Genomic DNA, 26136 nt, shown 5'->3' with positions numbered 1-26136 from the left:
CAACTCTCAATTTAACATGCGGAAATTGTTAACAGAATACAATGCTGTTAAGATAACAGCTGTTAAATGCAGCTGATTTGCAGAAAAGTCTTCAATTGACTTTTTTTTGTTGCTGATTTTCAAATGATTTAGATCTGAAATAAATGTGAAAACCGTAAGAAAAACCCTTGGGATAAGTTCTGATCTCTGTTTTCAGCGTTTGCTGTCTTAATATTTAAATAATTTAAAACAAGCTCTTTCAGATAAAGTCTGTTAATAAACTTCAACTTTGACATGAACTTTGGCAATGTGATTTTGTTTGAAATTTGCCAAAGAGGAAAGCTGCGCGCCATGAACGTGTAACTTTTAGCGTAACCATAGAATAAGTGCACCACAGTCTGAGCCCCAGCTGTGGGCAGTCCGTGCCAAGGTGAGTCTTCAAAGTCTTGAGGATTGAGGCTCGACTAGTTGCTTTGGCCGTAATGCAGGGCAAAATAATGGAAAGAACGAAATGCAATGTACATAAATCAATCAATATAATGCTTCTGGTAAATCACATTTAATGAGTAAAGTGCAATTTTGTTTATTGCTTTTGATTAAAATCAATCAAAAATCAGTTCTCTTGGCCTGGGCCAGCTTCACTCTCGGCTCGATGCACATCAAAATTTAATTTAATAAATGTATGAACATTTGGTTTGGCGTGGGCATGTTTATTTATGTCAGGCATGGACACCTTTGGGTTCCGTTTTTGCCAGCCTGGCTGTAAATATTTATAAATCTCATCTGGCGAAATTCCTTTTTGCGCCAAATCCATTCGCAAAATGTCATTTAAAATTTAATTTTTCAAAAGCCTGCAATTGCATTTCTTTGTTTTCTTTTCTCCCGCCCCCTGCCTTTTTTTATTGTTTTTGCTTTTATACATTTATATATTTATGTTTTTATTTTTTTTTGTTGCTTGAATATATCTGTATATTGTTTGCTTGTCTGCGGCTTTTTGCATGTGTTGCGGCGGCAAGCACCGAGTGCAACATAGCGGTAGATTGAGGTGGCGCCACCATTTAATTGCCCTAGCCTTGATATCCAACTCCAGCTCGAACTCCGAACTGAACTGCTGTTCTTTGGGCTCGTCTGCCAGTTGCTTGGACTCGTATTTCTATACAGGCCACACGGAGGCGGGCCGTGCAGCCACTAAGCCAGCCACAGCCACAGCCACAGTTGGAGCCACAGACACATACACACAAACAGACACTCACACACAAAGAAGTTGCCAGATAGCCTTGCTAAGCTGCAAAAAGCGTTCCACACTCGCACACTCGCTCGTCGCTGGGGCCAACTAATCCGACTTGAAAATTTATTTGCTTAATTTCATTTGTTGGCTACCAGACGAAAGGGACAGCGCTGAAAGGGAGTTGAGTACTTCCAAAACTCGTAGGGTTTTGTGGGCGTGCGATAATGCTTGCAATAAGCTCTCGACATTTTCCACATCCTTTGGCAATTGCTGCAACTGCAACTGCAATTGCAACTGCAACTGCGACTGGACACAATCGGCAAATCATAAATCGCATTCATTACAATTCCCAGCTTGGCCCTTGCTTTCGACTGCGCCACGCCAGCCACAGCATACTTATAGCATATAACATATTAAGGAGCTTACTTTTTCATCTATGCAATATTATTTCATCCTTTGGCAACCAAAACCCAGGCTCAAATAAGACTTTACAGCGTAAGTCTGGCAACATTTCTGCCTTCATTTCAATTAATTTCCGCGACATTGATGCGTCCTGTCGTCGTTGTCGTTGTCGTTGTCGTTGCCGTCTTCAGCTTCTACAGACAGGCAAAGACCCCTCTCTCCCCCCCCCCCACCGTCTCCCGCTATCTATCTCTCTCCTTCTGTATATATGTACGTGTACACAGCAAGTCCCACTCATCCCACGAGCGCGCTTAAAAACATTTTTGCATGCGCTTTTTAATTAATTTAAAGTTATTTTGCTTGACGTCCTCGTCAACCAACACTCCCCTCCCTCCACCCAACCCAAACCTTTTAGTCTATCGCCCGCATCTCTCAGTTTGTGTGCCCCGCGGCGTCGGCTGCACTTTATTAAATCTGCCTGCATTGCGTTTAAATTGAAATCCTGCTTCTGTTGCTCAAACAGTATTATAAATAAATAAATCATATCGCATCATATGGCAAAATAAATTCGATTGTGTTGTTTAGTGTGTGCATACATACACACACACACGCACACACATACAGCTAAGAAGAATTAAAAGTTCCTGCTGTTTGACATGTCGTATACGTAATGCAATACACAATTTTTCTCACATGCACAAATATATTAATGCAATTCATAAACAAGTAACATAATATACATTATTATTGTACAGATTTATATTTTCTGGAAATAGAATAAGTGTATTTTTGTAATACGCTGTGACTATCACGGAGAAATAAGTCCAAATAGCTTTCGAATGCTGCAAGTAAAAGCAAATACTTCTAAATAATGCATGAGTTCTGCATACAATTTGTGGCCACAATTTTGGACAGAGTCAAAACATATTCATCAAATTGTTTAAATATATATTTCCATATTTTACCTTTTCCTAACTGAACTGAAACTGAACATATGAGTTCTTATAACCTTGCATTAAATGACAAATAATATTTAAAATATTTGCCTAAGCTAGAAGAGAATGAATAAATATTACACCAAGCATAGTTCTATCAAGATTAATTCAAGAAGGAAGATTAATCATCTCAAGTCCACTAAAGGTAACCGCGCACGAGGATTCCAGTTTAAGCCCAAAGGCCAAGCCTTGCCTTGGAGAATGGACTCTTCTGGCGACATGAGGCATACTCTAACATAGTTGAGTCCTTTGTCCTTTGACCATCGCTTAATGGCATCCAAAGCATTTCAGGCCTAATTGACCACGATCGTCTCATGTGAGCCGAATTTAAGTTTACGATCAAGAATAATAGCTTGATGCATTAACCTAAATAGCTTCAAATGGGCGTAAGAAACCATTTGAGGAGGGCTGCCATAGAAACTCATTACAGTTACGATCTACGACCGGTTAACTGGAGACCAACTATTTTCGGCTTGTACAAGATTACATGATGCAAGGCACAACCTTACATCGTCAGCATACATTTGTACTCGCGAGTAAGACAGTATCGAGGGAGGGTCGTAGTTGAATATATATATATATGTACGCATGTTTATTGTCGTTACATACTCTTAGTATTCGACATTGCAATTCTTGTCCAAATATTTGGATTTACAACATTTTAAAAATGCAGAGGATTTTTATTTAAAGAGAAATACGCAATAAAACGTGAGTTGACAATTAATGCACATAGCAAAAAAGTTTATTCACAACTTTTTTATTTCAATGCAAATGTTCAGGAAAGGAACCCCCGGAAAAACAGTCTAAATGAAATTCCCTCGTTTCTTTAATGCGAATATTTTCAGTATAAATGCCGGCTTAAATTAAATATATCGATGCAGATTATGCGTATATCACAAAAAATACCCTCTTTTTGCTGCGTATATGTTTCGGAGTCGTACAGCTCAGGAAGCTATATCAAAACACGCCTTGATCGCACCCTGCACACATTTCAAATGCGTGGAGAAGATATTCTTATTTTGTAAGAAGTTATGTTCTAAAGGAGAGGAAAGCATCTCCTACCCCGTAGAGTACACATATTCCTGCTCAGCATGAGTCCGAATACGAGTCCATCTCGTCTGATTGTCTACGCATCTGTCTGTATGCGAAAACGATCTCCTAGTCTATTAAAAAAAAAGCTATGAGTTTAAGTTCAGCGAGTGCTGAAATAGTTTATTTCCCAAATCGCTAAGAATCGATATCAAAGTCAACTTTTTGAGGATATCCTGAAGCGTATAAGAGAGACGCCAAATGGGCTTAGATCTCATATAGTATACATATAGATCCTGAATATTTGCCTTTTGAATGCCTCTACTGCATCCCTTTAATATGGGATCCCTCATCTTGGCCCATGATATTAAGACACTTTCCAATGACATCAAATATTTATATAGATCGGACAATAAGCACCGAAGTTTATCGGAATTATTTAATTTATCGTTGATTAAAATTAAAACAATATAATTATTTAATTCCTTGTCAATAAATATCAATTAACATTTTAATATTAATTTTAAACAATTAACTTTTTAATTAAAATAAAATTATATTATAGATATGAGTATTGACCAAGCTGAACAAGAGCTTAAGTAAACAATTTTCAGTAGCGGACTTTTGTAGCATTTGTTGTGAATGTTTAAATATGCTAAATTTAAGAAAGACAAAATAAAATTGTGGACAAAACAAGATTAAAGCAAAATGTACTCAAATTTGGACATTCGAGTTCATGAGTTTTGCATTTGGCCCAAACAGCGCAGCGTCTCTGCTGCCTGTTTGTAAAGTTTTGGGTTGTTGTTGTTGCAGTTGCAATTGCATTTGTTGTTGTTGTTGTTGTTGTTGTTGTTGTTGTTGTTGTTGTTGTTGTTGTTGTTGTTGTTGTTGTTGTTGTTGTTGTTGTTGTTGTTGTTGTTTTGTTGTTGTTGTTGTTGTTGTTGTTGTTGTTGTTGTTGTTGTTGTTGTTGTTGTTGTTGTTGTTGTTGTTGTTGTTGTTGTTGTTATTGCACTGTGCACTTTTGCCGGCTGCTTTGTATATTTGTTTGTTAGTCTGTTTGTTAAATGTCAACATGCTAGGCATATGAGCAGCTGACTGAAGTGCAACCAAATGTGAGACGCTAGCCCCCCCCCCTCCCTTTCCGACCCTCCTTCATGCAGCATGCCTGAATCTGAGCCTGGGCCTTAGCCAGAGCCTGGTACTGTGCCCAGCCCTTGATTTGCCTTCATTAGCCTTTGGCAGTATGTCAGAGTCACTGAGCCTGTGTGTGCGTGTGTGCTGTGTGTTGTGTGTTGTGTGTGCCAAACAAAGAGCCTTTTATATGTGTGCACTTATGTAGCGCAAAGAAGAAGCAGAAGAAGAAACAGCACCAGCAGGCCATATGGCATTGACTTTAGCCTCTCTGCATGCAGCACAGCCCCCTTCCTGGCAGTCTCTACTGCCCGTACTCGTTCTCGTATTGATTGTCCCAAATAGCAAATGCAGCTCCAGACAGCGCATTATTTTAATAACTGTCACTTGCCACATGTAGCTTGTGTATCCACATATGTCTATCTTTATCTTTATGTATATTAACACATATTACCCGTCTTTGTCGGACCATTTGCTAACCATTTCGTGTCAGCGTGAAAATTAATTTATTTAACATAGTTATTTGATATTTTGCCCGCGTCGCGTACTTAATAATCGTTTACATTCGATTTCCACTTGCGCCGCGTGGTTTTTACGAAAAGCGTGAAATGTTCGAAAGATTTTCAAGCTAATCGTATGGCACGTTTTTACACTCAGATCCCATAAGCTGCCTACAGTAACAATGTTAGCTTCTAGTTCTAAAGACTGTGCGTTAATCATCAATCAGCCAGTCAGTCATTCAGTCAGTCGGGACATTCACTTATATATTTATATATACATATATATAGATGCGTAGACATGCCTGAGGCTTTCATATTAAAGTGAGAGAACTGCAGCTGCAGCTGCAGCAACAACAGCGGGCAATCTAATTTTGGTGCATCTGCTGGCTGCGTGGCGGCAACTGCGGATGGCAGGCATCAGGATTCCGGCAATAGGACCCAGGCAACTGGATTCAGGCATTCAAAATTGCTTGTTGTTGCCGCTGTCAGCTGGCATGTGTCGCTCACATGGCCCAGCGGGTGGTGGGGTAGTGCGGTGTTGCGATGGGGCATATGGCATACGTTTTAAGAAGCCAAACAAAATGCCGTTGACGGCACACGTTTAAACATAATAATTCTCAATTTTGTCAGCGATATCAATGGCAGTAGCAGGCGCAGTAGCAGGCGCAGTAGCAGGCGCAGTAGCAGTAGCTGTCGCAGGAGCAGGAGTCATAGTCGGAGCCCGCGCTGTCTGCTCACGCCACAGGAAAACCATGCAGAGACATCAAAATAAACTGACATTTTTTGCTTCTTCTACAAGTTTACTTTTATTTTTCCTTTTGGTACAAAATTGAGCACACGAATGGCAAAAATAAGCCAAAAGCTAGAAAAACCAAGCAGAACAAAAAACCAGAATAAGGCTCAAACGACATGCGGAAATCATGTCAGATGAAGCAGCAGCAGCAGCAGCAGCGGCACGGCTTTGGTCACAGAAAAAACATAGCCCAGCTGTGGCACGACTAGCAGATACCCTGTGAACAAATATAAGCCATGATGCTTTCTGACATTCCAACTGCTAAATCGTTGTGGGCAATCTGACTGCACGACTAGCAGATACTCCTTAACTATTGCAGCTGCTAATCGACTTTAAAAGCGCTTGGAATTCGCGTTTCATAGAGCTTTTCACACGCAAGAAAACAGGGTATCTCCACTCTAGACTAGAGCACCCTGACTTGTGTTTATGTTAATGAACTGTTGGTAGATTTTAACGATATATTGATTTATGGCTTCCAGAATCCCTTATTTTCATCCTGAAAATAAACTTCATGCTGAAAGACTTGCAACGAAAGAGGCTGATAAACAAACAGGTAGCCGTGACTGTACAAACTAAAGTTTAAGGACGAACACATTCCTATACAAGCCGTCGCTTTAAACAACCTGATAACCCCCTTTCCAAATGGATACAGGGTAGGGAAAACAAAAAAAAGAGCACCACGGCTGTTATAGGCAAACCAGAGAGCGCGAATAAATGGCAACGCACACACACACACACACACACACGCAGACACACACATGCAGCTGAGAATGCAGATGGGGCTGATGAAACAAAAAAAAAAATAAATAAATAAACGAAGCGGCACAATGGGCGGCAACGAGCAACGAGCAATGGGCAACAGCAACGCGAACAATCACATGTTGAAAGGAAACGAAAAGAGTTGTACAACACTGCCGCCGACATCAGACGGAGACTGCACAGTGGGACCAAAGTACCTGATGATCTCCAGATATATTCAGGCTGCAAATTGGTTTCTTGTCGAACCGGTTCAAGCCCGAAATGCCAGTGCTTTTATTTACCATCTACCGAAACGTAATCCTTACCAGTTTCCTAAAAGCAGCCGCAAGAAAAAAACCCAATTTTGTATAGCTATCAAGTTTAGAACCTACGTTCATGGTGTGGAACGAGGTTCGCAAAGCCGAACAAACGACAACATTATTTCAGTTTTCCAGCCCTGATAACGAGCTACTAAGAACACAATATGGTTGCTTTCCTGCTGATATCTTAAAAATGTCATCCGATTTATTTTTGCTCTCGTGTAAAACGCTTTCTTAGACACAAGAAGCCTAAAAGGCTGCACTACTTGCCGAAGGATGTAGTTTGTTTACCCTTTAAACTATTGACTAAAAGCTAGAAGGCATCCAAAACTCAAATATTTTTTGTAAAACACGAGACCGACAAGATATTCCAGACATATAGACAGCCTAAGCGACGTATAGACAGACACCTAGCTAGATCAACAACTCAGCTCGTCTGCCTGTTACATGCACATTCACAAAAACCCCGTTTACTCAGGTTCAGTTACTTCGGGAGTTTCGAAGATGAGCGCAACTAAGAGGAAAATATGATGTCTGTCGATGCACTTGCACTTGAAAACTAGTTGACGATCTAATGTCTAGTTGAATGCCGATCATATGATTGGCGCATTTAAATGCACATGGTTTTGATGGACCTGCTACCACTGTGCCGCAGCTGGCAGAGCTGGCAGCTGGCATTGTCATTATTATTTGCGCTCGTTTAGTGCTTCAGCCGTAAGTGCAGGGTAATGTTTTTGAGACACGCGACACAGACGCCGCGATAAGGGCTAACACAAAGAGGCCAGAGCGTTACCATATCAATTTCCAATCGCCAGCATTGAACCCGGCGCCTGTCAAGTGCCAGATTCAGGGGGAATGAGACAGGGTATGGAGGGTATTGGACAATAGTCAAATCAACATGTCGAAACAATGAAATTTGACCTTTATACATTTGTTTTTATTGTTTTTATTGTGTGTGTGTGTGTGTGCTTTTCCTGCACAACAAGTCAGCGTGGAGGAAGAGCGAGCGGGTAGGCAAATATGTGAAATGCTTGGCATTGGTGCAAGTATTGTCAACTCATTTGGTTTCGCTTGGCCCAGTTTCAAGTTTGATTTATGTCCAAAGTGCTTATTTTCATTTTATTGCCAATGCATTTGAAGGGCCCCGGCAATTGCCAGGTGGGCCAGGGCCAACAACAGCAAGAGCAAAGCCCAAACAAATATTTGCCATCCCAAACGGGCCAGCTCTGTTTGCCTATATGCACCTGGCTGCTGCTGCATTATTGGAAAAATCTCTCTTGCTGTATTTTTGGAAAATTTCAGCAGCCTTTTTCAGCACAAACGACAGCCTGAGCTGACTTTTTGGCAAATATTTGCGTCAGTCTCGTAATTTGCATTTGCCAATGCCACTCCCAACAGTTTATGTTATCACAGAACTAAGCACCAAATAAGCATTTCTGTGGTCAAAGTGAATTTCCAGCACAGATCAAGCGAGCGTCCTGCTAATATATACATTGGGGTTGCGACCTAAGCCTCTTTCATTACTCACTTACTTACTTGTTACAGAAAACCCAATAAATAAATTAAAACCATAGCCGAAATTGCTACGCACATAAATAATATCATATTTTGGCAGTAGAGAAGTACATTGGAAACGAGCTTAAGAGAAGGAGGACTGAAACCCGACAGACTCGAAGAAGAGTTCCACCCGCAACTGTGGAAAGTTGGTGGAATGCGGCTATAATAAGCGGGTTTGCTTACAATTCGAAAAGTCTGAAGCTCTTCATGAAGACGTGTTTACATTTGGGACGGTTGAAATCGATATGTTTAAAACTTGAAGGTATACACTTGGCCTTGAGGTTTTAGCAAACGTCTTTCCACTGCACAGCAAGCTTAAAATACCATTGATTATATATCGCCTTTCTTTGCGATTCTCATTAAATCGAACCCCGATTGCTTATAACAAAAAGATATCAGGCGGCACATGACCTCGTAATATACACTAAGTTATATTTTAACAAACGCAGAGCAGCTCTTTTTGAACTGCTTCCACTTAAATATCGCCTTACTTTGCGATTCTCATTAATTCAAATAGGACATAGGCAAACAAGAGAGTTTATCTATAAACTTTCTTTCTGGCAGTATTTTACGCTTTCTCTCTGTCTCATTTTTTTTGAAGCTTCTCTTTTCTGCACCTACTACAACTTTTTCTCTCCTTTTGAAATCGCTGTGCTATGTTAGTGTGCTTTAATGTAAGCTAATAATAACATATATATTAATATATATACACGAAAATCCACTAAATAGTTATTTCTCAGTAATTAGATATCTTAAGTAAAGATTGCTCTTTAAGTATTTTTACAAATGATTTATCCTTAATTACAATCTATTAAGTTAGCCTTGTTGATATTTATATCTTGAAATATTAATTGATTAAATAAAAAACAACAAAAGAGCACACTGAATATTTATAAATCTTGACAGCATTCCGACACATACAGCATATTAATTATGATTACAGAAATAAATCTCGAACGATTGCGGTTACCAAGCAGAGGGTTGTCGGATATCTGATACCACTCGACTGTACCCTGCAAGTGCGTCAAGAAATCTAATTTTTTATTTATTTACCTCAACCTTAAGTTTTTCAGAATTTCAGCTGAGCGTATGCCCCAATAAGTATGCAATGCTCAGCATTTATTGCACATTATTACTCATACGTACTGTTGGCCCTGCCACCTGCTCTCAAATACAGCTTTGATATCAAATTGCATGAGACGAGAATTAATTAATTGGAACCATATCCAATTAACGTGATGGACAAACACTTGGAATAGAAGTGGCGGGATGAGTCACATTAGCAAAAAGGCAGAGCCCTTGGCTCATTAGTCGAAATGGCAGCGATGCACATTGACACACATTGATAGCTGGGCGTATCTGCGCATGTGGGTGAATGTGGGTGTGTACTTTTGCCATCTTTATATATGTTGTCTTAATATATAATAGATTGTTCTGACTGACCGCCCTGTCACTTTGGTCGAGCTCTAAATCGGGCTTTTGTAAAACTCGAACGCCAAGTAGAAGAAAATTGTGGTTAAGGTTTGTATAAAAGATATTACAAGCAATTAAATCGTATTGTTGTGCTTAACAAACATCATCGTAGGATCGATGTTTAAGCGTTGGACCAACTAGCGAGAGGTCGCCGGCTCAAATCAAGCAGCATTTTTCGATTGTTGAAGAAAATCATATTATTAAATTCAACCAAAGACATCGAGACTAATGGAAGCTAACGACTATAATTAGAATTGTTAAATTGTTTTGCTTGATTTGTCAACTGCGCTGTCATAACTCTTCTCTGGAAGGACCCACTCAACCGCTTCAGCGAAAATAGTATAAATATATATTTTATATAATTGTTGCTCTTAGCTGGGTGACTTTTTGTTTCGATATTAAGCATTCTAATTCGTGGAACTCTACAATTCCGCTAATGTCATTTCCAGTTAAGAGCGCTAATTAAGCTTATAAATAGAAAAAGTGCTGCCTGCGGAAAAGGTCAAAGCGTAAATCATGACGCGCTCGCAAAGGCGAACTGCAACTGTGGGTAGCGGGTGGCGTGGCTTGCTATTAAGGCATGCCACGGAGTGTGCCACAATAAATTTGCTGTTGTTGTTGTTTTTATTTATTTATTTATTTATTCTTTAGCAGCATTTTTGTGTGTGTGTGTGTGTGTGTGTGTGTGTGTGTGTGCGAGTGTGATGGTAGCGGGAGGCTGTGCGGTGCGCCGGCAAACTAGATCTAAGCGCATATTAGTCAACGCTGCCACTGTCTTTGACTGGCCCTGGCCTGGGTCCAGGCCGAGCGCTGCCGTGTGACACAATTTCGCAGCCTGGCCGCGTCGGCATGGGTTGTTGTTGGAGTTGGTTTGGGCATTGGGTTTTGGTTTTGGTGCTGGCTTTGGTTTTGGTTTTGGCCAGGTCACAGAGGGGGGGGCGGCGGCTGCAGCGGCTGCAGCACAATGTATTTCAAGTGGAGCGAGCGCAAATAAAATTAAAAACAAGACGCGCAAAACAAAAATATGGCAACGCTGCGGCGCCGACCTCGTTTCGGTCTGGCCACAATGGATGGGTAAACGAGCCGAGGGACGGCGAAAGTTCCAAATGGCGCGACTTGTTTTTCCACTTTTGGACGATGTCTGTCTGCCGCTGCCAACACTTGGCGACCTCTGCTGCTGGCGTTGCCATTTTGTCATTGTTTGCATTCGGTGCGCGCTTTTGTTTTATGCCCACCAACAAAAACAGCGGGCAATCTGAATCAAGCTGAAAATGCTGCAGTCAAAAAAGATGGACTACGAGTTGCCCAGCAGCCAGAAGTCAGGTGAAGCACATCTAAACAGCTCAGACGCCTGTCATCTTAAATGAAGCAGGCTGTTGGCCAACGCGAACTGCTTCAACAGCACAAAGAACAAAACAGACACATTGAACACAAACACTCACTTGTTCACCTGATAATCGCCATTTTTAATATGCACTTTGAATATGCCTCATCAATTTACCATAGGGCGTAAGGACTATCATGATGCTCAGTCTTTCAAGGTTCGACTCGAGTACTGAGTCAGTACTTTGGAAAACAAATTACCTTTTGACAAGACTCTAAAACCAACAAACACTTGGCAGTGTTGGTAAGCGCTTGCTTGACTCCGTTTCAATTCGCATCGCAATCGTAAACAAATAAAAGAAATTCTCTAATAATAAAGAAGATTCATTAAAACTAAACTATTAGAGCAGATAATTAGCTAGCTCGGAAAGGGTATTGAATAATTAACAGCACAAAGATAACTGTCAGTTGGCAGTGTTGGTAAGCGCTTACTTGATTGCTGTCGAACTGGCTGGCGTATATATATTTATGTCAGCTGGCACCTCTGTCAAGGACGCGAGGCCAAAATGTTGGCAACTAATTTGACACTTTTGCCGTTTGCTGCTTGCGTTTTGCGGTCGAATCGAAATCGTGGCGGCTGCGGCTGATGACGTTGATGTTGACGCAACCGGAACTTGTGCAAAATTTAAAACGGAAGTCAATTGTCAGACAGCCAGCGCAATGGACGACGCCGCTGTCGAGCCGGAAGCAGCAGCTGCGGCGCTGCCATTGGACGCCATTTTGGTCATAACGACGTCACACACGCACACACACACACACACACACACACAGACAGCAACGATTGTGGTTTTTTTTTTCTTGATTTTTGTTGTTTTTTATTGAGTTATTGGCGCATTCATTTGCCATACGCCGCATGCAAGATTTATGCCCGCCATGTGTCATGTGGCCAGAGCAAACAGCCGGCCGGCTAGTCGCCCAGCCAGCCAGGCAGCCCGAAAGCGGCCTCCAAAATTGTTTAAAAGCACTGACAACAACATTGCAATGCAAATATGTTTCGCACACTCTCTCTCTCTCTCTCTCTCTCTCTCTCTCTCTCGCTGTCTCTCTGTCTCTCACTAGCTTAACCACTTCCTTTTTATTTGGAATTGGAGCATTTCATTTTTTGCATACGTAATTGCAATGGGCAGTTTGCCGGAGCTAACTGGCCAACTGGCTAACTGGCCAGCCTGCGGTATGGATCTGGGATTGCTATTCGGCGCGAAAATTTGCAATGATTTAATCTATGAAACGTGTGAATAGTATTATGCAGCGTTTCCGTTGATTGCCATCAAATGTTCATGTTAAATGAAGGCCATCTATTATAAATTCAATAAAATACTAGAGCATGCTCGCATTAGCAACAAACGTTTAATTTGTTATAAACGAAACGCAACACAAATGTTCGCTGGTTCGATTCATAATTCGAAACGTTTTGTGCACCCAATTTGTTCATATCCATGACAAGTTAAATATAAGCATAAGATCTACAAAATTGAATGTATGCTGAGTAGTTGAGAGCTACCAAGCTGAAAGGCTTACAGAACTGTGTTCAGGCTTCACTTCTGAGTCATGTATGTGAGCATTGTCTTAGGCTCAGGTGTCAGGTGTCAAGCGGCAGGTTGGATCTGGGCATTGCCCGGGTAATTTCTTTCAGCATCTATACATTTATTCACATACATAACTCCATTAAAAATGCATTATTTGTTGGGTAATTAAATTCAAATTACGAGTAAATGTGCTCCGTTTAAATATAGTGTATAAATATTTATGCTACGTAAAGTCAAGTCGAAATGATGGAAAACGATTTCGGCTAATGATGAAGATTTTAATGGAATTGAATTGTATAAAATTCTATAAATGTGAGTGCGTGTGTGTGTGTGTGTGTGTGTGTGTGTGTGTGTGTGTGTGTGTGTGTGTGTGTGTGTGTGTGTGTGTGTGTGTGTGTGTGTGTGTGTGTGTGTGTGTGTGTGTGTGTGTGTGTGTGTGTGGGTATGGGTGGATGGATGGATGTGTGTGTGTGTGTGTGTGTGTGGGTATGGGTGGATGGATGTGTGTGTGTGTGTGGGAAATTTGGTTGACAAATGATTTTTGCTGCTGCAGCAAGAAATTGCAGTCACAGCTGTGTGTGTGTGTGTGTGTGTGTGTGTGTGTGTGTGTGTATGCAGTGTTAAGCCACAACTGAGCATAAATTTATATTTAATTATGAATAAATTTTGCAAGCGCATTAAATTTCATATTTTCAACTCATCAAGAGCAACAGCAACAACAACAACAACAACAATAATAATAGTCAACGCCGCACGCGTGCTGTAAATCAACAGATAAACGAAATACACGCACACACACACACACACACACACACACATACACACACGCACACACACATACATAGTTACGGGGAAGTCAGGCTTTGGTCAGGCAGACTTTTGGCCCGGACAATTCACAATTCGTTAAATGCACTGCAAAATTTATTTATGATGCCGCACAAACAATAAACAGTTGGCTCAGACGCCGCGGGGCAGCGGATCTGCATGGGTGGCGGCTGTATTGGTTCAGAGGGGGGTCTGGGGGGGTCACTAACTGACTCAGCATTGATATTAAGCTTTTGCGTATTTGGACATTTGGCCATTCCCGACACAGGCACCATTTAATTGCACATCAAATAAACTTTAATTTTATTTTAATTGCTAAGCCGGTTTTTGATATAATTTTTAGCCATACAAAAATACAAAGCAATTACGCCACATAAATGTTGTATTCAATTTGGCAGAAGTTACAAAACAAAACAAAAATAAACTTAAATACAAATTAAATAAAAACCCCGCAAATGAGCCAGGCAACAAATTCCCCTTGCACTGGGTAATTAGACAGTCGCAGTAAATAAAGAATTTTAATTGAAAGCATTTAAAAATATTGCAATACTCGGTTAAACATATATTCTATGAATGTCAAAACATATTCACAAATAAAGCGATACGTTTACACGTTTATTTCTGCAGCTAATGCATGTGCATTGTAAATTTGTCATGGCTTTTAACAAGCGGTTTTTTTTTTCGTAAATTTATGTTATCTGTCTCATATTATGTTAAATAAAAAAAAAACAACCGACAATCAAATTAGCAAATGAGCCAGGCAACAAACTCCCCTTCAAATTGTAACTAAAAAAAATTGTAATTGAATTCATGTGCATTGTAAATTTGACATGACTTTTAACATGCTTCGTTTTATATTTATGTTATCAATCTCATGTTATTTTAGTAAAATTGTTAAATACATCAGTACATTTATAATATGCTTGCTATTCCATATTCATGGTAGAATATGCACAACTTTAACATGCTGTTTACGCATATTTATGTTATTGAAACACGCAAAAGTACGTAGAAAGTTGTATTAAAATGTTTATAAAGATACAGGAAACCAAAAACCCAACTTAACCATGAGCAGTTCCCAGTAAAAAGTGACAAGAATTCGACAAGCGATTGTTGCAATTATTTAATATTTAACTTGAATTTGAATATCGAGATAAAAGAAGAAGGCAGTATAAAGCAAATGTTCGACAGCATGTTAAAGTGATTGTCAGCGTTGACAGTAACATGAGCGGAACGGCCCTAAATAAATGGGCTTAAGTGCTTTTGATGTTTAATGCTGAATATTAGTCGCAACGGAGCATAATGCCAAACGGCAATAAAGTTTAATAACCTTAAGGAACGGAACGCGTTTAATCAGCATCATCAGCGGCATCATCGTGTACATAATTTGCCTTTGCCTGTTTTCCCAACTCACTGCCTCTCTTCCACCCCCCCTCCCGCCTACCCTTCCACCAGCACTGCCCCAACACCAGCCCAAACATACCTCCACCCATAAATGCTCTGTATCCATAGGCGCTAAGCTGTTTAAGTGTAAATGACGTGAAAATGGGGCCAAATGGAACTGAGAAGCCGAAGGCAACCAACCCTCATCCCCTCATCCCCTTCCATCGCCCACCATCATTTCCAAGGCGACAAAACATAAAAATATGTGTTGTATATGTATATAAATATAATTTATATATCGTTTCAACTGAACATTTGCCCTGTGGCCCGAGGGCAGAGGGCGTCCGTCCGCGAGTAAAACTCGACAAATTGTGCATGAAAAATATTTTTTTGTATAGATTTATTTATGATGACGATTAACAATAACTGGAGAGCGCGTTGAAGGGGAGCACGAGAGGAGGGCCACTTAAAAAGTTCTATAAAAAATATAAAAAAAAAGGAAAGAACAAAAAATAAGAAAGCACAAAATATTCGAATCCCATTCAACCATTTGGGACCAAAAGGTGTGAGCCAACCAGACCCATCCAATCACCTACAGCTCGTGACTCTGGCAATTGAGAGTAGGGTAGGGTAAACTTAGCTCGTAATTTTCATAAATCAACATGGGCTTTTCAATTGGATTCCTTGGGCCGCACGGCGCACATTTTTATAATTAAATCATAAATTATGGCCGCACATGGAACGCGGCTCAATAGAATTTCATCGACTCGACTTTCCACCGGACAGCCATGGAATTTTGAGTATAAAAAGCCAAGATTGAATAAGCATAGAAAGTCGCCCAGCCTTGAATCTATCCCAAGTATATATGCATACATACATATATACCACGAGGTAGCGCTGAATTATGGGCACTTTTATTTCAAATTGTATTAAATCGATTGAATTCAAGCAAAAATTACTCAAGCGATTTAATGGGGGGCAGCCAAACGTTTTGCTTGATCAGCAAAATGCTTGCATACATATATTATCCTCATAAATTTATGAAACCAATTTATTACAAATATAATATACACATTCTCATACACAATAGGGATGTTGTTAACAAAGATATATATATATATATTTTTTTAAAAGACTGCCTAAAATATTATCTCCGTGGTAAGTTTTTTTTCGCACATGAAAGTATTAAATCCGATAACCAGACACGATTTTAATCTACAGCTGTTCAGAATAATTTATTTGTTCTTCTCTTACAGACTGTATACAGTATTACCGTTTGATCACGGTCGTTAACATAAGCTGGAATGTTAATATTCTAAACTTTATAAAGTTTCTTCTCGGGCAGTCAATTAATGAATTAAAGAGACAGACAGTCAATCAGTCAATCCATCCATCTGTCAGAAAATCAATCAGCGAGAAAGTCAGGCAATCTTTCAGTAAATCAGCCAGTCAATCAATCAACCAATCAGTTAGTGAAATAGTAAGGCAATCATTCAGTCAATCAAGCAATCAATCAGCAAATCGTCAATCGGGCCTCAATCATTAAGGAGGTCAGGCAATCTATCAGTCAGTTAAACAGCCTATCACTGTTAAAGTCAGATAGATAGGCAGTCGTTTCGTCAATCAGTCAGTTAGATAATCTGTGAGACAGACAATCAATCAGCCAAGCAGAAGGGCAGTTGGTCAGTCAATTATTCAGTTAGTCAATCAGTCAAAAGTTCTATAACTGAGGCAGTCAGACAAACAGACGGGCAATCGGTCAGACAATCAATCAGGACAAACAGTTCAGTTTTTCTAAACATACCAACAGGTTTTACAGATCTTGAACCATAACATAATGTTATTAACAGCGTAACATTTGTACACAGCTGTTGTAGTAACAGAGGGATGTTAAAATCACAAGTGTGTTAACAAGGAGACCCCAGTAGGAAATTTAAAAACCCCAAAAGCAAATGACTTTTCAGATTCTAACTTCAAATATAAAAGTCGCATCACGTAATCCCCATTGCAATTATGATATTACGACTATTGTAAATTATTGTAACAGGACTTTTTATATAGAGTTGAATTCATTTCCTTAAGTGTATTATAAATGTATGCTCATTGTGTGGAGCACAATTTGTTTGTTCCAGCAGCCACTTGCCGTGTGGCAGCTACAGCGGCAGCTCCTGTTCCTTTTAGTTGTGCCACACACAAATCGCATGTTATCTGAAGGCTTACACACACACACACACATGGGTGTAGAGTTAGAGGGGGATCTGTAAGTAGCCTAAAGTCATTGCATTTTCGACTATTCACATTCGTATCTGCAAGCGCATCAAATTGAAAAGCAATGCGACTGGGCTTGCGTAGCCTCGGGATGGTTCGGTGGTTGGTTCGTGGTCGGTCTTTAAGCGGCAATCCGGAGCAGAACTGGATGCACACTCGTGCCATGACATGACAAATTTCGCTGCTGCAAGGCGTTGCATGGTTGCAGTTACATTTGCAGTCGCAGTCACAGTCACAGTCACAGTCACAGTTGCAGTGGCAACGACGACAATTGAATTGTCACATCCGTTTATAAAGTTGGCAGACATGGCTGCATTTCAAGGTTAGCTTTAGCCATCTACATCTGTGGCGCCACAGACGCGGCCATCAGCTTCAAGCCAGTCGCCAAGCCATGCCACTTAATGGTTGCAGCAAGCTGACGGCGTAGAGAGAAGCGAGCAGAGAAGCGCGCTGGCAGCAGTTACAGCTTCCCTCCCCTCCCCCTTTTTAATTTAAGCTCAGTGACAATTTCACAGAAGTTGAGGCCAGTCAAAATTGAAAAGCAATGCAAAAGGTATTTGCTTTCAATTCAAAATGTTCTCAGTTTTTACTTTTTTGCCTGACCGCAGCGAATTATCAAAACAATCGAATGGAATCGAAGCAATTTGAATCGAATCAAAATAATGCAAAAACGAAAAACTTTTAAAACTCTTATCAAACAATTGATGACTTCACTTAAATGAAATTCACTCGTAAGCGCGAAAATTTCCCGCCTTTCGTAATGATACAGGTTAATGTAGGTATACATACAGCTGTGAGTACTATATGTATATATACTACACGCTCGTATTCACAAGCTAAACCAGTCGAATGCTTTTTTATACACCTAGTACATATTACTTTCATAGTTTGACTAGTGGATATTGCCCGGCTTTGTCGTGCAGCCCATAGAAAATGTAATACAACCTATTCTCCCTCTAGATTCAACTTACATCCAGCTGTGTGGATTATCAAACATTTCTAGCATTCGCACGATATTTCGACCGTGCAGGGCACTTTCGCCTTAAAACATCCATCTCATCTACATCGACATATTATTCTAATTTGTTCTATAAAAAGAATCGGCTAAGTAATGTGTTTTCTGTTTTTCCAGATATTACCAGCTATATATATATATGTATATGTATAATAATAATAATAAAGGTGCGCATTCAATTGAAAATTTGTTTGATACCCGAAAATAAATCGACTGCGCGATACCTCAGAGAAATTGTTGAAACGCTTTTGTAAATATTTTGACTTTAGCTTCAATTCAATTCTCATTGCAATGCTCATGTCAGTGCTGGGCCCCGCCCACCGTACCGGCCCCCAGTCGCAACTTAAAAATGTCTCGTATGTCGCGGTTTTTGTGGCGCCCTTGAGACTGGCGACGACGCCGACGTATGCAACGAGGCGTGACAATGGCAAGCAGGGGGCTGAATGAAAATAAAAGCAAAAAAAAAAATAAAAAACAAAAACAAAAAGGGGAGAAATGTACATGCAAAGCATTAGGAAAAGGATCCAGATACACATAAATGTGTGCATAAATGAAGCCAAATGCAAATTGAATTCGACATCGAATCAATTGAGAGTGAGAGAGCTAAGTGATTGGCCCAATGTGCGTATGAGTAATAAATTGAATTGAATTAAACAAATCAATGATAATAATTATAAACAAAATGCATATCGAGCATCGCAATGCCCAATAAATTATACAAAATTGCAAATGCCTCAAGGATTATATTTACAATTGAATTGTTTCTCAACAAACCCAACTCAATTGCCAGTGCATATTACCATACAATGTACTCTCAGCCCGAATCGTGTTTTCACACACAAATGCGACGAGACTTCTAATAGAATTGTTATACAATTCAAACACACACACACAATCTGAGGGCCTCTCGGCCGAGAGGAGCGAAAAATACGAATTCAAATTAAATTGTTTTGAAATTTAAAATTGAAACACATATTTGTCGTTAATTTCTGAATTCATATCAAAACATTTTGAGATTATGCCCGCGACCATTGATAACCTTTCACTGCCAAAGCTACGGGGTCAAGTCGAAGAGAACATTCTATATAAATGAGTACATGAGTATTTGAGTACATATACTAAACGAGTTTATACATAAGTACATATATATATATATATATACGTAGATGTACGTGTGCGCCTGTTGATGAGGTTAACCAATCTACACGTAATCCAATTTGCTTTTATCGCCAGCTTTGTCATCATTTTGCGCCACAGCATGCTGCAGGGGGAGGGGGATTGGGGTTGAATTTGGGGTTTCGAGGGCCAAAGGATTGTTTTTGATTATTTAATTTGCCAGACTTTTTCTTTGATTTAGTTAGTCGGCTTAGCTTCAAATTTACTTGGACAGCTGTCCGGAGGCTAAAAGCCAAGTAGACCTCAAGATTTTCCTTTACTTTTGCACTCAACACAGTGTCTCTCTCTCGCTCTCCCTCTCTCTCTCTCTCTCGCTCTCTCGCTCTCTCTCTCGTTGTCTCCATCTCTGTCTTTGTGTGTGCTTATGATTTAGCTCTGCCGCAGTTTGGGATCCTTGAAAATATTGCAGCGCATTGTTTGCCGCCAGTTTTTTGTTTCATCTTTTGCTCATACTCTGCCAGAGGGTATTCAAAATTTGTCACAGAAAACGTAACGCACATCAAGAAGTCATTGGGTTTTGAAGTCAGATTTCAACATTCTTTAGTTTATAGAAGAATATAAAGTTGTTTCTTCTAATTACGTCCAAGTTATAGGGTATTCAATGGTCGGCCTGCCTAATATAACTATTGTTTGATGTTTTTTATTTTGTATTTTTTGTTGCATAAACCGCAACGCAAATGCGCCACAGAGGCGTCCGGCTGAAGATGTGGAGCATTTTGATATACCCTGCGCTGGCAGCAGGGCGTATTGCTCTGCGCAGAGCTCAACTTGGAGGCTTTCAAAACTCAGAGAATAGATTCATTTTCAGCTAATAAACAATTACTCCAAATAAGACAATCAAAATAGAGATTATATTAAATTATATTGCATATTTTCTACTTCAAGGCCAGTTTGATTTATCCTTGAATAAAGGATAAAGGATATTTGTATGCCACAAATTGTAGGGTATCCGGCAAGTCGAGATGGGCTAGTTGCAAGCTGCTGCTGGACAACAAACGTGCAACATGGCCTGGAAACATTTGTCCTGCGTCCTTGCGCCTCCTTTCGCCCCCCTTTTGTCTGAATGCATTTGGCTTGACAGTCGCAGTCGCAGTCGCAGTCGCAGTTACCAAAAGTTCGCTTTGTACCTTTGTTTTTGTTGCGCTCTGCTGATTTCTATCTGTATCTCAGTAGTTATCCCCCCCCCCCCCCCCCCCCCCCCCTCCGCAATTCTGTCAGTCAGTCGCTCAGCCTTGGCCCGTGCCTTGGGAGCACTTTGAAGCATTTTTCTAGACTGGCTATATTAAAATACGGCGTGGCGAAATCCCGTCGAGCCACTTGGGCGCCACTCGAGTGGTCGCATGGATGGCTGGAGGCGTTGCTGGGGCCACAATAAATTATCGGCCACAATTATCTTGTTGCGCATAACTTTCAATCGGAGTTAATTGTTTGAGTCACAAACTTTTGCATAGTTTCTTTGTTTTGTGGCGCCTCCACAACAGAACAGTTAACAGCCCCCAATCCTCCTTCCCCCCTTCCATCATTGAAAACCCATAAACCAAATCAACTTTTACCCAAGCAACTTGCAAATTATTTGCGTGCTCATCCCCCCCTCTCACCCTCCTCATCCTCCAGACTCTGTCTTACCAGGGACATAAAGTGGGCGTGTTCTGTAATCCATGAATTTCAATACGAACGACGATTCTCCAATCTAGCAAACTACTCATGGCACTTAATGGCATATAAATTAGTTCCATATTTGGTCTGGGTGAGCCTCAGATGGATTATTGATCGCTTGACTTCAACCAACGAAAGTAAATGGGCTAGAAACCAGTTGATTACCACGCGAGATGCTCTTATATATGTTCGTCTTGGGCTCCGGAATCTGAATAATATATACTCTGGATACGCTGTTTATCATTGTTCATATATCCTCAAGATAAGCATAATATTGCTTTTTAGACATGACTCAAAAATTAAGAAACGAGTATTTCACTCTCTGGATACTATATCATACCATTCCTCCCGAAATTGGAAAAAGACTCATATTTGGACGCCTTTGAATGACATATTTAAGCGTCAAAATTTTTAAAAGAATTCGACTTTAAACAGCAAAGTTAAGAAAGAATATATTTTTCATAAATACATGGGACGTATCAGAGGGTAGAAGAGGAAGAATCACATCCGCTCCATAAACTGCGCAGCTTGCGGCGTGTGCGCGTGCTCGTCTATATATTTAAATGTATGTCTATCTGTCTACATAAAGTAGCTGGTATATTTGTAATGACAGCTCGACGCTGGGCTTAGACTATCGCCTAATCAGGCAATGCCGACTAGAGCACTCTACTTGATTATTCTACTAGCAGGATTAGGTTACAAACTAACCACGAAACGTATTTGACATGACATAAACAGCACTGGCATCTTTGAGTTTCAGCTCGAACCTAGATGCGCCCGATGGAAATAAGGTTTTGGTGCAGTTGTCTGTTGTCTATTGTTGTCTAAGACCCAATCCTAAGTATACGACCCAGTCATCATTAGCCGGGCTGTGCGTGGATCAATCAGACAGTTAGAGAAAACAATTATATACATATATGTAAACGGACAGACAGGGAGCCTAATATTAGGCAGCGATTAAACTAAACGAATATTAAATACTCTTACTCTTCGGTCCTAAAATATCATAAAAATCTACTGCTTCAAGCGAGTATTAACGACAATTCCTAATGTTTTTATAAATGCACAATTATATTGAAATGTTTCATAGAAATCTCTGGCTTCGAGCCGGAAATTTATTGCTTCCAAGCGTGAACTGAACCAAATATACTCTTTTTTGACATTTCAACCCTGTTTAAAGCTTTTTTTCGATCGGCTTCGAACTTACTTTGAAAGCCAAAAAATAAGTTTGAAGCTGTTCGGGAAAAAGCTTAAAAGTATGCCCCAAAATAGCTTTTAGCCGAATCCCCTTCTCCTGGGTGGATTTGCGAAATGTGTGAAACTCGCTTCAAATGAATGTTCTTAAAGATCCATGGAAAAAAGTGCGAGTCCGAGAAGCCACTTTCTGACTGTTACATACATTTGCACAAAACGAATATACCCGTTTTTACCTATATCAGGTGGGCATATGAAAAAGATGATGCCCATGTGAAATTTGCAAATGAAAAAAAATGACAAACGGCATCGAAATATGAAAAACTACCGAAAGAATTGTCAAAAAGAGAAAAATGCTGTGTGTGTGTGTGTGTGTATGCATATATATATATATATATATATATATATATGTGTGTGAGTCAAGTAGTCGTAAAACCAATGTGTGACGAATTTGTAAAGCCAGAAGAAATGTGAAACAAAGCAACGTCAAGAGCTCAACTAGCAAAGAAATACAGCTGTATATCTCTTGATGATCTATTTGGGAGTACATTATTCATAACGGCACTCACTGAACCACACGAACAGCCGAACAGAACAACTGTAACCCAAGTGTCCATAAATATGAACCAAAACAATGTGAACTTTCACAACGAATGCAAAACAACAGTTGTTAAGCCAATATGTTCTGCATGTAACGGCAATAGTATGTCGAAAAAGAGTATGAGAAGCACGGCTAGACCATAATATAATAATGCGAATAATGCCACCATGGTATAGCTAAATAGTTGGTAAAGTAATACACACTGACCTGACCTACTCTCCGGTTGCAAGCAAAACAGCACGGTCGCGACGTTGTGGCACGGGATCGGGAGCAGCGGCGCACAGCGGTGGCGGTTAAAAAATATATATAATAAAATGGAAAACAGAAAAAAAAAAAAACAAAAAAATATATATATGTAATGTACTAAAAACAACAACAGCAACAACAAATTTGGTTATAGATATACAACTATGTGAGTGCAATATGTTTGCAGAGTATGCCAGAAGTAAGTATGTCTATTGAGGCAAAGTCGACCGACCGCACGGCGCGCACTGTTTGAAGTCTGGGCTGGGTCCTGCTGTGGATAGGAACTGGAACTGGAACCGGCCGGAACTGCTAGCCGCTGGCTGAGTAGCGGCGCGGCAGTGATATGAGTGAGCGGTGAAGCGGGTAAGGGCGCACGCGATGAAGACAGCGTCTAGGCTGACGGACTGTTGCGTGTTTTGGAGCCAACAATTTTGATGTGATTGTTGCTGTTGTTGTTGTTGCTGTTGTTGCTGTTATTGCTTGTATATGTTTTCTATTGTATTATATTTGATGTGGCTTGACAAAGCACAGACACTTAGACAACAGCTTCAACTTACTGATATTATTATTGTTGTTGTTGTTATTGTTTATTATTGTTATTTAATGTTTATAGTTCGTCGAACTAGACACTTCTCCACTTGAGGCGTAAGACAAAGCATTATTAACAATGTGGTGTTACTCAAATTACCGTACGAGAGCGAAGTGAGAGAGAAGCGCAATAAACGGCTTACTACTGCCTGATCGCAACTGAACGAGAGAGAGAGCCAAAGAGAGCGCTCCAAGCTTGACTGAGCTTTGAACGGGAACGGCAAACGAAATCAGTTGAAGCGCAACGCGGACAGCTGCACTCGAATTTTCGAATTCGAATATCGAACATATAATTTGACAAGAACATTTAACTGTCAGCACACTTGATTTTAGTGTGCGTCTGTTAATTAATGTGCGCATCATGCGCTCACATGCACACATACATATTTAACACCTCTCGAGCTGAGCAGCAAGCTGATTTAAAAAAAAAAAATAAATAAAATTCTGATCGGAACAATGATCTCAGAAGGTTATCATGCGACGATTCACAACAAATTGTTTTCAATACATATTATACTTGGCGCAAATTACGAGACTTTTGCATGCGTCAGCAAAGTTCGCAGTTCTTTCTCAATTACAACTATTTGTCAATTATTCGTTTGGTTTTGAGCTTTTTGTTATTGCAAGTTGAAATCAGTCAATGAAATCAGCTAAACAACAAAAGTGCAATTAATAAATTGCTAATTAGGCGGTTGTCGAAAATATGAAAAAAAAAAACCCAAAAAGATTATTATCAATGCCGATCGGATGCTGCTCGTGTCTCTCGCGTCGCCGTCCTTGTCTAACGCACGCTCAAGTTCAAAGTCAAATCAAATGGGAAAATTTACTAGATAGAAATATGTAAATACTTAAATTTATAAATTCAGCGAGAAAACAACAACAACAACAATAACAATGTATACTTTTGTATTTTAATAATTTTTTTTTTTTTGCTATTTATTTTCTATTTGCGGAAACTTTGTTGGCACTTTAGCTGGAAGATGATTAATAACACACAATTAAAAAAAAGTGTGATGAAAAAAAATGCACAAAAAACTTCGTTAAACAAAAAATCTTGCCGACAATCGCGTCTAAATTCGTACTTTCTTTATTTATTGTCTTTTACTATTATTATTGTTTTGTTTTTCTATTATTTTGTTTTTAAAGAAATCACCGCAGTTCGCAACGTACGTCAAAATATGCGCCAAATATACGAGAGACAAAAACGAACGTAAATTCCGCTAGACACCTGACACTTTCGATGCTTCGCTTCGCACTGAGGCGCCAGACAGAGCCACTGAATGCCAGCGGCCCCAAAAACCGGTCGCCATCGTCTTCGGCGCTCGTTTTGCTCGTGTGCGCCTTGTCGTGCTTCGTGCGCTGCTCGTGTACTGGAAACACGAATGCCGCAATGACAGCCTGCCCCAACAATCTTCCGCCTCCCTCGTTCGCTCCGCCAATCTCTTGCTCTCCTTCTTGCTCTCTAACGCGCTCTGTCGCTCGGTGACGTTTTCAATGCCAAGCAAGCAGCTGTTCAGTGTTTGTTTGATTGTTTTTTTTTTGTTTTTTTTTTTTTTTTTTTGCAGCAGCAGCAGCAACGCCAACAGCAGGCGCAGCAACTAACGGTCTTGCACCTGAACCGCTGCTGCCCTACAGCTGGACTTTCAATACTTTCAATGTACTTTAAAATAACTCAAATATTTCAGACTCGTTTTGTACTTGGCATAGTTTTGCTAGCTTTCTTATCTGTTCGCCAAAGATGCACGGTAATTATAAGATAAGCTCATTCTCTCCCCACACATACAAATACACACTCCAACATGTGCTACTCTATATATGTACATATGTATACGCATATACATATGCACGTTATAGCAGCGTACCAAAAACCCGGACAACCACTTTTGCACATTCTGAAACGGAGAGTGATCGACATATTATATTAGAAAAGGGTGAACTTTTAGGTTGTTGAGAATTTTAACATAATAAGGTGTTTTCCTGTGCGGATTCTTTTGTCCCCTACTGTACATATAGCCCGTTAGTATAGCCGAATGCGTAGTGCGCTGATATGATTAGAAAAACAAGCACGGTAACTGGATTTAGATGGGCATATAGAATCGTATTTTTAGTATATGTATGAATAGCTCTCT

At 40.0% G+C, this 26136-nt stretch overlaps 1 protein-coding gene across 4 annotated transcripts in view; it reads right to left on the bottom strand.

The window, feature by feature from the left end:
• Mnr (Membrane-bound Notch regulator) overlaps nucleotides 1-25283 on the bottom strand; it is a 93680-nt gene extending 68397 nt beyond the window's left edge. Inside the window, exon 1 of one of the 4 annotated variants that reach the window (XM_070206624.1) lies at nucleotides 25176-25283. The gene's annotated coding sequence lies outside the window, so the exon portion shown is untranslated. The remainder of the gene's footprint in view (nucleotides 1-25175) is intronic. The other 3 variants (XM_032439560.2, XM_070206623.1, XM_032439559.2) reach the window with 3 other exon arrangements.
• Nucleotides 25284-26136: the final 853 nt, after the last annotated feature.

Source organism: Drosophila virilis, chromosome X (genome assembly GCF_030788295.1).
Source record: "Drosophila virilis strain 15010-1051.87 chromosome X, Dvir_AGI_RSII-ME, whole genome shotgun sequence".
In the NCBI taxonomy this organism is placed as follows: Eukaryota; Metazoa; Arthropoda; class Insecta; order Diptera; family Drosophilidae; genus Drosophila; species Drosophila virilis.
Note: the sequence above shows the minus strand (reverse complement) of the source record. Positions and strands in the feature narration are given on the sequence as shown.